Source organism: Lolium rigidum, chromosome 3, assembly GCF_022539505.1.
Source record: "Lolium rigidum isolate FL_2022 chromosome 3, APGP_CSIRO_Lrig_0.1, whole genome shotgun sequence".
NCBI lineage: Eukaryota > Viridiplantae > Streptophyta > Magnoliopsida > Poales > Poaceae > Lolium > Lolium rigidum.
In genome coordinates this window covers 315,119,521-315,131,534 of record NC_061510.1, presented here as the reverse complement: position 1 = coordinate 315,131,534, position 12,014 = coordinate 315,119,521, and positions in this window count along the sequence as shown.

The following is a 12,014-nucleotide window of genomic DNA, read 5'->3' as shown; positions in this document are numbered from 1 at the left end:
AGTACTACCTAATCCGCTTGGTCTAGATGCAACTTGCCCTTCCAAGCTGGATGCCTGGACGGTGGAGGCGAAAAGACGGGATCGAGCTAGCGGCTTGCATCCGTCGGCTGTCGGCACTCGATCGGGAGAGACGAGGGGGGGCTACATAAAGGGGAGGGGTAACATATTTTATTACACAGTGAACTTACTGATGTGACTAGTCATTACATGTCTCACTGAAACTGGGGCCCATAGTGTGGCACCCAAAATTCACTTGAACCTGCCCGCGGGACGCATTGGCGCATCAAGAAAACCCCCGAATTGTAGCGGGGAAATGAAACATTTCACAAAAATTCGAAATTCAAGCACACTGCCACGCGCCAAGCACGCGGGCTGTTCCTTCCTCTTCCTCGGTTCCTCCTCCCCTATCCGAAAAACCCCAAATCCCAAGCTCAAACAACAACAAAAAACCAAATCCCCTGGCCGCCATGCATGTCCTCGTTAACCCGCTGGAGATCGTTCCCGGATGAGGCGGAACCCCCACCCTGAGATCCCGAGTTCGTCCGTTCCGTCCACCTCGAGGCACTGCGTGCTGTCTCGCAGCGGCGGCTTGAGGGCGCTGCAGAGGAAGTTCCGCCGGAAAGTGCTCATGGCAACCATGCAAGCTCATCGGCGTGCTGTATCTCGAGAGGAACTGGTCAAAGCTTTGCTATTTGCAAAAAAAAAGGCGGGCCAAGATCTGGTCAAAGCTTCGTCGATGGCTTGCCACGAGAGGCTTGGAGTCTAGAGTCAATAAACTAGCTGCTCGAGGACTTGGGCGGTTTACACCGATTCATATTAACTGACTCAAGTTTGTTAGTCTAGTTAACAAATGCATCTAGATACATCCATATCTAGACAAAATTGAGTCAATTAATATGAATCCGAGGGGAGTGCCTGAAAGTGTTTCATGCTACCAATTAATGCGCTGGCAGGACTGGCTGTAGAAGTAATTGTGCTACTACTCATACGATGAACTGATTGTGTGGGTGTCAAATTTTGCAATGCGATCATCCAATGAATGCTTAATTATAGTTCTAGCGCCAAAGGGGTACAAATCATAACAAAGATAGTACATACTACAGCACCAGAACATAAGAGTACGAATCATAAAGTAGGTCAACATTTTGCATCAGGGCTGGGTGGTCCTGAGACTACCGGGACGCCCCTGATGATCTCCGGGCGTGCATCCACTTCAACGCAAAGCTGTGTACTCGGTCCACGGCCTCCTTCTGTAGGCTGGATAATCTCAGGTGCAGGACCTTCGTCTATGAAAGGCTCGTCATCAGTACCATCCGCAGGTGCATCAGGGCTGGGTGGTCTTGAGACTACCAGGACGCCCCTGATGATCTCTGGGCGTGCATCCACTTCAACGCAAAGTTGTGTACTCGGTCCACGGCCTCCTTCTGTAGGCTGGATAATCTCAGGTGCAGGATCTTCGTCTATGAAAGGCTCGTCATCAGTACCATCCACAAGTGCATCAAACTGAGATTCATCTTCAAATCTCCCATCAAACTGAGAGACCTCTTCAACTCTATGCTTCTGCAATTAGTACATCAACAGATTAGACAAACATCTAAGGGAAGCAACCTAAACAAATGCCATTTTACATATTTACCTTCTCATCTGGCACGGCACATGCCCAGAGCTGAAACCCGTTTCCTGAAGCAAGCGCTTTTTCTCTCCTTCCCGTCCATCCATCTGCAACAAGTTAAATTTGAGTACAGAACCTTGCACAACAATGCAAACTATTGATCGAAACAGCGACAACATCAATATAAATAATTAACTACATATGCCAGCACACATACAGTGTGAGCAAGATCTGCTTCTCCCGCTGAAGGATCATTATATGGTTCACCATGATAAACCCACCTAACATATGTGCGGTCCATCCCAAAAATGTGTAAATGATCTTCCACTACATGGTGAGGCCTCTTCTCACCATTCATACATGTGCAGCGTGGGCAATACACGTCCAGGTTGTGACCTTCATGAGCTCTAATAAACCCCATAAAGGGTTGAACACCATTTATATATGAAGGGGAACATAAGTGTCCATGCAGTATCCAAGTTATGTCCATCTGTTTAATCATGAGATACAATGGTTGGTGATTAATTTAAGGCGAAGTAGGAAATGTATATCCATCGAGTACAAAACTATACTAGTACATGATTATGCATTTTAGCAATCATGTCGAGTACAAAACAAAAATTTCCCATCGACATTTTAGCAAACAGATCATGTACAAAACTCTGCCATGGCATTTCAGCAAATTAACGGATCGAGTGCAGAACTGACTCTATATGCCCACGCAAATGAACAAATTGATCGAGGACAAATCGAGCGGAAAACTATAAAGTGCCAATTAGTTCGAGCATACTAACGATTTTTTTGCAGACATCAAGAAAATATAAATCGTTAGGCCGTCTTGCCCGATGCATGATTGAGCTAGAGATAGCAGCCCTACCGTGGATCAACTTGACCGCCGGTGCATCTCGAGAAGAACGACGGGGAGGGGAAGCTTCTTCTTCGCACGGACGGGATGGGGAGGGGAAGCTCTTCGCACGGACGGGGATAAGTTGTGTAGCGATGGGTGGGGGGTCATGCGGCCAGGCCGCCCGGTAGGTGGTGTTTAATGGACTTGCGTGTGTAATTTTCCGTGCACAAGGTTGAGGAATAGGCGGTTCCCTTTGCCGCGCGCACAATTCAAACTATCCCGCCCATGTAGTTTAAATTCGCCCTATTTTCGTTAAATCGACATAAAGTCATGTGAGTGGGTGGAAATTATCAAAGTTGCTTGAAAAATAGTAAAACTCTGGAATTATCCTTTAAATATGCTCTACTTCGTGTGAAAATCGGGGTGTGGAGGCATGTTGAGCTGTTTTATTTGTACTTTCTTCATTAAAATTCCCATTTTATGCAATTTGGATGGAAAGAAATCATTTGTACATAAATTTTGACAACGCCATTTGCAAACATTAATTGTTTTACATGCCAAGATGCACCCATCCACCAAATATGGGGAAAAAGTTTATCACAATCTAGATATATATGTATAATTAGTGAGGGACCCCTTTTGATTTTACGCAATTTCCACTAATTAGCTAGAGAGAAGGGGTCAATTAATTAGGCCATGTTAGGGGCTATGTGTTTTAGATTAGGGTTGTGTGGATTCAAATACAACTTCTTTATTTGTGTTATCAGTACTTATATATAATTAATTGAATTATCATTAATTATTATATAATTAATGAATCCCAATAATGTCTATATATATATGATCGATATAGGCCATATATATTAATTGGGGTTATATAATCTAGGGTTTACTAGCTATATATAGCAAGGTTTTATTAGATTGGGTTATTAATTAGCTTGGGGTTATGTGTTTTAACGAGGGTTTGATTATCTAATTAAGGTTAGTTTTCTATATATATACGGTTTAGGGTTTAGGGTTAATGGCACATATATTTAATTAGAGTACCGCGAGGACCCCTGGCCTGCTTGATGCGTAATTAAGGGTCGTCGTTGGCCTATAGCTAGCTATATAGGGTTTTATGGTTTATTTAGAGGGTTTATGTGTTAGGGTTAATTATAACTTGTTGTGAATTAAATTACAACTTTTTTATTAGTGTGCTACACAATTAATCAAAACTCTAGCTAGATCGATCGAGTGTGCACATACATGCACTATTAGAGGCACCCGCCTTTGCGCATAAAGTGCAAGCATAATGTGTGTCGTTGCGTTGGCCACACTAATCGATAAAGAGAGAGATAGAGATGAGGAATTATTGAAATCGCCAAGAATGTTCAAATATATATATATATATATATATATATATGCATGCATGGTAGGCCATGCATGCATGCACACTAATTATATATATTGTGAGGCAACTTAATCAAATGTACGTGTTTTTCATTCGAAAACTTGTCAAAATTCAAGTTAATTAATTTATCAGCGCTAATTAGTTGGTCGCCTGCTTGATGCACAATTAAGTGTCGTTGGCCTATATATATGTAGGGTTTAATTACGGTTTAGTGTTTAGGGTGTTTAGGGTGTACGTTTAGGGTTTAGGGTTTAGGGTTTAGTGTTTAGGGTGTTTAGGGATTAGGGATTAGGGTTTTAGGGTTGTATGGTTTAAGGTTTAGGGATCATCGATCGAGTGCACACACACACATTATTATTAGAGGCACCCGCGCCTTTGCGCATAAAGTGCATGCGTATATAAGTGTGTTTTTTGGCCACCAACGATATATAGATCGAGAGAGAGATTGAACTATATATATCCCCAAGAATATGTTCGAATATATATATTGAAATATATGCACGAATGATATGCAAGCTAGGTATGCCATGCGCGCATGCACACTAATTATATATATATTATGAGGCAACTTAATAAAATGTGTTTTCATTCGAGAGAACTCGTCAAAAATCAAGTTAATTAATTTATTAGCGCTAATTAGTTGGTCGCCTGCTTGATGCGCAATTAAGTGTGTTGGCCTATATATGTAGGGTTTAATTATAGGGTTTAGGGTTTAGGGTTTAGTGTTTAGGGTTTAGGGTGTAGTGTTTAGGGTTTAGGGTCTAGGGTTTAGGGTTTAGTGTTTACATTGTTTAGGTTCTACGTTTAGGGTATAATTAGGGATTAGGGTTTTAGGGTTTAAGGTTTAGGGATCATTGATCGAGTGCACACACACATTATTAGAGGCACCCGCGCCTTTGCGCATAAAGTGCATGCATATATATATAAGTGTGTTTCTTGGCCACCAACGATATATAGATCGAGAGAGAGATTGAAATATATTTGGGATTTCTATTTTCGTGCCCCTGGCTCCTTAGTTGTGCTCAGTTTTCCCCAGCCCCTTAGTTTTTCCTCAGTTTTCCCCAAGTCCTTGTTTGAAACCCGCAGAAGGAGCTCCGACGGCAGGAATCCAATTTAGTTGACGTTGGTTGGTGCTGGCAAGTGGGGCCGCTGTTGGTGCCCCGCAGTGGACACGTCTTCACCTATCCAGATCATCGTGGGACCCACAACTTGTCCACGTTAGTGCGCCGGACCCACAACTTACCCAGGTGACCATTGCAAAATGGGAGCCCGAGCCAGCCCAGCGCCCGTGCCCGTGCCATTGCTTCCCCTTTCTTTCCCCGCGCCCGATTGTTCTTCTTCTCCGCCGGCAGTGCCCTTCTCCGGCAGGCGGGTGATGTCTAGTTTCTCTTCGACCTCCCGTTCTACATGGCCGCAGTATGGACCTGTGCCTTTGACAAGATGCCCTGACTTCCCACGCCAGGAGCCTCTGAAGCGGTCGATCTGTAAGACGGACGAGAACGGCAATCATGGACGTGAGTTCCTTGCATGCGAGAGCTTGCCATATAGAGAGGGGGATAAGGTTAGATCTCGCTCCAATTTCTCTGTTTTCTCTCGATTTTCTTGCTATTCCCTCGAATTTGGGATTTAGGGTTCCCGTTGTTGTTTTCAGATCCTGAAGAAATGCAGGCATTTCGAGTGGATCGATGTGTACGTTCAGAGGCTTCAATTGCAGGAATCAATTGGCGCTATTGGGGAGCGCAATTTGGGAGGGGGACTTGCTCTGTAGAGAATGCGGCGGAGAGAGGAGCCGTTCCGATTATGCCTAATGCTCCCAATGTAGGACCGGTGGAAGTGAAGGGAGAACCGAAGAAAATGAACAAGCGATTAAGGCAGTTGATCGAGTTGAAGAAGCAAGCTAATCCGATGGCTGGTTGTTTTTTCCGTTGTATAAGCTGCGATCGGATTCTTATCATTGCTCACCGGGCGCTAGAAGTTGTTACAAGGGATACCTTGTTACAAATTCATTATTCAGTTACATGTACTTGTAGTTGTTTTCATGGTTAGTGTATGCATTCACCGAAATTACCAACTATATTGGAATGCTTTATGTATGCCTCATGTTTATACAAGGGATTCTTATCATTGCTCACCGAACTATATTAGTGTGTGCCGTTTCAAATTACCGAAACTATAAGACAAAACTATATCCCCTAAAAGAAAAAGGAAAGCGAAAGATAGTTGATAATTGTTAGAGGTGTGACAATAATGCATTCACCGAAATCCGCAAATATGTATGCCTCATGTTTATACCGAAATTATACCACTTTTGGGCCGTTTCAAATTACCGAAACTATATGGCAAAACTATATCCCCTAAAAGAAAAAGGAAAGCGAAAGATAGTTGATAATTGTTAGAGGGGTGAAAATAATGCATTCACCGAAATCCGCAAATATGTATGCCTCATGTTTATACTGAAATTATACCACTTTTGGGCCGTTTCAAATTATCGAAACTATATGCCAAAACTATATCCCCTAAAAGAAAAAGGAAAGCGAAAGATAGTTGATAATTGTTAGGGGGTGACAATAATGCATTCACCGAAATCCGCAAATATGTATGCCTCATGTTTATACCAAAATTATACCACTTTTGGGCCGTTTCAAATTACTAAAACTATATGCCAAAACTATATCCCCTAAAATAAAAAGGAAAGCGAAAGATAGTTGATAATTGTTAGAGGGGTGACAATAATGCATCCACCGACAGAGAGAGAGAGGGGTGGACACGAAGATACGGGGAGGGGTATACTGCCCGTTAGATCAGTTGATCAACGGTTCGTGGAGTCGATCCGTGTGACAACGGCTCAACCAATGAGGATAAGTTTGGGCTTCTGAGAGCATTTGTGACAGAACTTGAGGGCAAAACTGAGTAGTACTAACAATCCAAGGGCACATAAATAGTAAATAGACTAAGGGATTCAAACAAAAAGAATTACAAAATGAAAATGCGTGTTTTGTACAATATAATTCATATTGGGCTACATCAAATTATTTGCGATTCAAATATACATGAGTGTGACAATTATGGCATCATTTAGACAAACTATGTTTTTGGGGAAGATGTTTTGCAAAGGGGTTTGAGTGGAAAACCATGCATCTTCATAGCTACACTAGTGATTTTGAGAAGTGGCAATTTGTGGTAAAACTTGATTTATATATGTTTGTTAAGGTTTTCTTGGTGGCAGGTTGCGTAGGAAGACTCCATGAGTAGGTGCCACTATGTTTTTATTTTTTTTGAATTTGTTTGTGCATGAAATGCCTCAATTAGATATGTTAATCTCATTTGTTGACTCTCTGTTGACTAGCTACTTGAGGGTAAAACTGAGTATATTGCACTTGCCAGTCTAAGTACTCGAGGGGAAAACTGAGTACAGATAAAATTTCTGTATAAGGCCCGAGGTTATAACTGAGTACACCAAACGTCCCAAGGTTAGACTCGTGTCGCGGTGCACGCTGTAGCCGTGCATAGCGGACGCGTGTTGCGGTACACGCCATCTTCATCTTTATAGAGCCCTTTTCCTCTCCCTCGACGCACGTTCTCACTGCAACCGCCTCTCCTGTCCCATCATCTTCTCCACAAACGAAGAAAAAACCCTGAAGAAAACCGCCGGCGATGGAGAAGAATGAGATGCCCATTGTCGGCGCATCAGCCGCCGGCGCATCGGCCGCTGCCCCCGTCCGGGCCCCTGTCGCTGCTTCCAACGTAGCAGCCGACGCATCAGCCGCCGGCGCATCGGCCGCCGCCACCGTCCAGGCCCCCGTCGCTTGGGACCCGTACGAACCAGTGCCGTACGTCGCGCTGGAGAACCCCTACAACACCAGCATCATCGACGACGAGCCGGAGGTAACCCTTTGCTCCCTTGTTCTTATCCCATTTCAGTCCTTTTGTGTTAGATCTAGCGTTATTAGGGTTCCTCTGTTCCTAGTTCAATCCTTTTGTGTTAGATCTTGCGTTATTAGTGCTTGTGATTTGCTTTTGTTTAAGATTTGTGCCGATGATGATGAATATTTGGGCACAAATTGATTCGAGGGTTTGGTCGATGAAACGGTTGGTGTGTTCAAATTTGTTGTGCATGATCTTTGGTTTATTGACTCAAATCCTGGATATAAGTGTGTCCAATGTAACTGAGGCTACCTCTTTTTTTCGATCCCATATTATGATGCATGATCTTTGTTCACTCTCTGTTCCATCATCGTTGCAATTGACTCCGTGTTTTTTGCACGATCTTTGGTGCTACGCGATAGGTGTAGAGCAGCGACGTCGACAACGACGACGAGTCCTTCCACACCAAGACTCGTCACGTCCTCAGGAGGCTGCAGTCCGGCCATTACGATGGCCCCTTTGCTCGAGGCATTTACAAGTGCCCCTTCTGCAACAGGAAGCTCCGCGCCACCGACTTCAACTGCCTGGTGAACCATGATGAATCCATTGCCAGATGCGGCGCTAGAGTTGGAACGACGGTGAACGTGCATGCATTCATGGCCAAACACAAAGCACTTGGGATTCACCTGCGCAACCTCCAGGCGAGTCACAGGCGCAACCTGGAGGCGTTGAACATGCCTACTGCACTCTCTGTATGTGACTGCTCTATCTGTAGAGCAGCTTAAATTCATGTAAAATGTAGCTTATGTTGTAGGGTTCTATAGGTACTATGTTGGCTGCTGTATGCAGCTTATCCTATATTTTTTCTGGATTTGTTCCCTAGATTTCCTACCTGATTGGGTAAAAACGAAGGCATAAATAAATGAATGTCGTTAAAAAACAGAAGGAGAAGCTGCTCTAGATTTGCTACCAATTTGGGCTATCAAATATGAATGAGATCGAGCGGGAGAGAGGAAAAAGGTACATTGAAAACTGCTAATCTGGGCGAAAGAGATAGAAACCACTCGTGCCCACGTCCCGAACCCACACGGCTCCACACGCTACGGCTCCACACGCTACGGCCCCACACGCTACGGCCACACAAACATGGTCTCGTCCTGTCCCACGCGGTTCTTTCCTACCAGCCCCACACGACGCAGCCACTGTTGCGGTCAGAAACCCACCGGCGAGCAGCGACGGGCAACACAGTAGAGCCGGGAGGCTCCCAGGACTGCGGCTGGCCCTGGTCCCTCCGAGCGACGGCCCGCAAATAGTCGGCACGCACGTCCGATGCTGGTGCAAGGGCGTGCCACCTGACCTATACCTGGTCAGGAAGGTGATGGAGATCCCTCGCTTAGTTTCCTGCATGGCATACACGTAAACATTAAATACGAGCCTCGATCGGCTCTCGGAGTTGTCTCGTGAATCGGCTCAAAGAGCCGATCCACCCATGATTCGCACGAGGTGTACGAATATATGGTGGTCCTGCTTGATCAATATAAAGCTAAAGCGATCTACTACGATTTAGGGTTTTCACCACATAATCGGAACATCCTACTCATGATTGAGCCTGGCGGCCACGCACGGTGATCGTAAACCATCCCTAGACAAGGCCTAAAAACCAACACGAGGTTGATCCCCGGAACATCCTGTCTAGGGCTAGCAAACTACACCCTACGCGCCACTGGATCCTTCAATCCATTTGTAAGGCCTAACTATGCAGATATTAAACTAATCCTTGAAGAACAAGGAGCAATCATAACGGATCGGATCTACTAAATAATGATCAAGCGGGGTGCCGCCCTTACACCTAAGATCGGCGTAAGGGCGGCTAGTCGTCTCAGGGTTGCACGACGATAGCATATGATACGATGAACAATGCTAACCCTAACACATCTAAGATAACTACGTTGCTCGCCATCAAAAAGGCTTCAGTACGAGCAACGCATGAACAGCGAATAAACTTGTACTTGCCTAGATCGCAAGATGCGATCTAGGCAGCATGATGCTTACCCGGAAGAAACCCTCGAGACAAGGGAGTTGGCGATGCGCCTAGATTGGTTTGTGGTGAACGTGATTGTTGTTTATTTCATAAACCATAGATACATATTTATAGTCCGTAGACTCTCTAACGTGGGAATAATCCCAACCGTGCACGAGCCAAACTCTAACTAACCGACACGTATCCTATATTTATAGATACAAGGGCAAACTAGCCCAAACTTTACATATAAGGCCGATTCACATATATTCTTCCATGTAGATTCTTCAAGCCCATCTTGATCGCGGCCCACCTCTAACTCGGTCAAATTCTGGTGATAACACATGCCCCCCTGGTTTTGGAATTGATAATTCCAAAATCACTCTGCTTTTTTCTTCGTCGGGTCATGTCGTGGCAGAACCATCGCAGTATTCTTCATCATGATGCCTTGCCTTCTCAACTTCTCTGCAAGATTTGATAGCTTTAGCATCACTTCCTCGGAAACTGTAATGGCATTAAATCTCCACTAGGCTCCCCCTTATTTAACTGTGCCGACCGATTCGCCTCTTCATCCCCCTCCTCTGTTCTAGCTATCGGCACCGAAAAACCCTCTTTCCCTGTAGCAATGTCTTCTTCTTCCTCCGCCTCCTCCGGCCTCTCTTTCCAATCCTCTTCCTCGAGCGAGCCGATGTCAGAGCCAGAGTGGGACTTCGAGTTCGTGTCAGATGGCCCACCAGAAGCCCTCGTCGGATCAGATGGAGACCTGCCCCTGACTGATGTGGAGGTCGACCTCCAGTTCCTCATCGAAGGGGAACTGGAGAGCGAGAGCGAGGATGACCTCCACTCCTGGAGGAACCCCACTTCCTCCAATAAGGAGGAGGAAGAGGAAGACGAAGAAGAAGAGGAGGAACAGGAAGAAGAGGAGGAAGATGACTCCTCCTCCTCTGCTGGGTACCCGCCGGCGAAGCGCTTCCGTGCTTGGGCGGACAGTGAAGATGACGATGATGACGAAGAGGAAGAAGCTCCGGCCGAGGGCTGGGGCAGCAGCGACGAGGAGTTCTCCGGAAGCAGCGCCGGCGGCAGCTACGATGCCGACGACGAGGGCAGCGAGGATTAGTAGAGTAGGAACAGTAGTACTCGAGCAATCGGCTCTTCTTTTGTTCCTTTCTTGAGCAATCGGCTCTTCATTGTAAAAAACCCTCCTTTTATTAATGAAGAAGTATTTCCAATCAACTTTTTGCCGATAGTCAAAGTCAAACGATCTCCCAAAAAAGCCGATGGCATCGCATCGGTCTCTACCATAAAAACACGAGTAAGGTCGACCCAGCTGCCCCTCCAAACGGTAACCTGCGACCTCCGTCTGAGAAAGCAAACTCAGATCCCCAAATCGCCGCCTGAGCAGTTCTAACTCACGGCCACCCGCATCCCAGATCTCGACCGCGCCGCCCCAACTCTACAGCGCATCCGATGGCGGAATCATCCAATACCAACGCCATGGTCTCCGGTCTGAAGGTAATCCTTAGCCTCCTCTCGCCATTCGAATCAACGTTAGGATTAATAGCAAACACCTAAATTAATGTTCTGTTCTGTTATTAATTTTAGGTTTCAGACATCCTACTGCCACATCCTTCTCTCGCAAATTCTATGTGCCTCGGTCCCCGTTCTTCCGAGAGTTCCGCCCTCTTAATTTCATGCGAGGCTAACAGAATCCCCTTCGTGAACCAGAACTTAGATCTGTCTTCCTGGGCCGACTGCCTGCGAGCCTGGCCTAATCCTCCTGAGGGTTGGGTGGCATGGTACAATAGAGTATCCAAAACCCACTATGCCACCAGGAAGCCATAGGGATAGCCGATGCCTTGTCATTATCATTGTCTCCCCTTGAAAAGAATGAAAATATTCTGAAAACCATCGGCTACTTCGGTCCGATGCATCGAACTCGCTTTATGTTTGGCCATGGCCCTATGACACCAACTCTGCTGGATGTGGCCATGATCACAGGCCTAGACATTGCATCCCCCAGCCCTTCTGCATTCAAACTGCCGAAAGTTCCTTTCACCCTTTCCTCTAAAAAAGAGTGTACCAGCTATACCTGGGCATGTGTCGGGCCGGGCCGGGCCTCGGGCCGGGCCGAGGTAGGCCCGATGCAAAAAAATCCGGCCCAAGCCCGGCCCGGCCCGACCAAAATCCCACCAAGCCCGTCGGGCCGTCGGGCCGCGGGCCGGGCCACAGTGTTAAAGTGCATTTTCGGGCTACCCAGGCCCGGCCCGGCCCGGCAGTC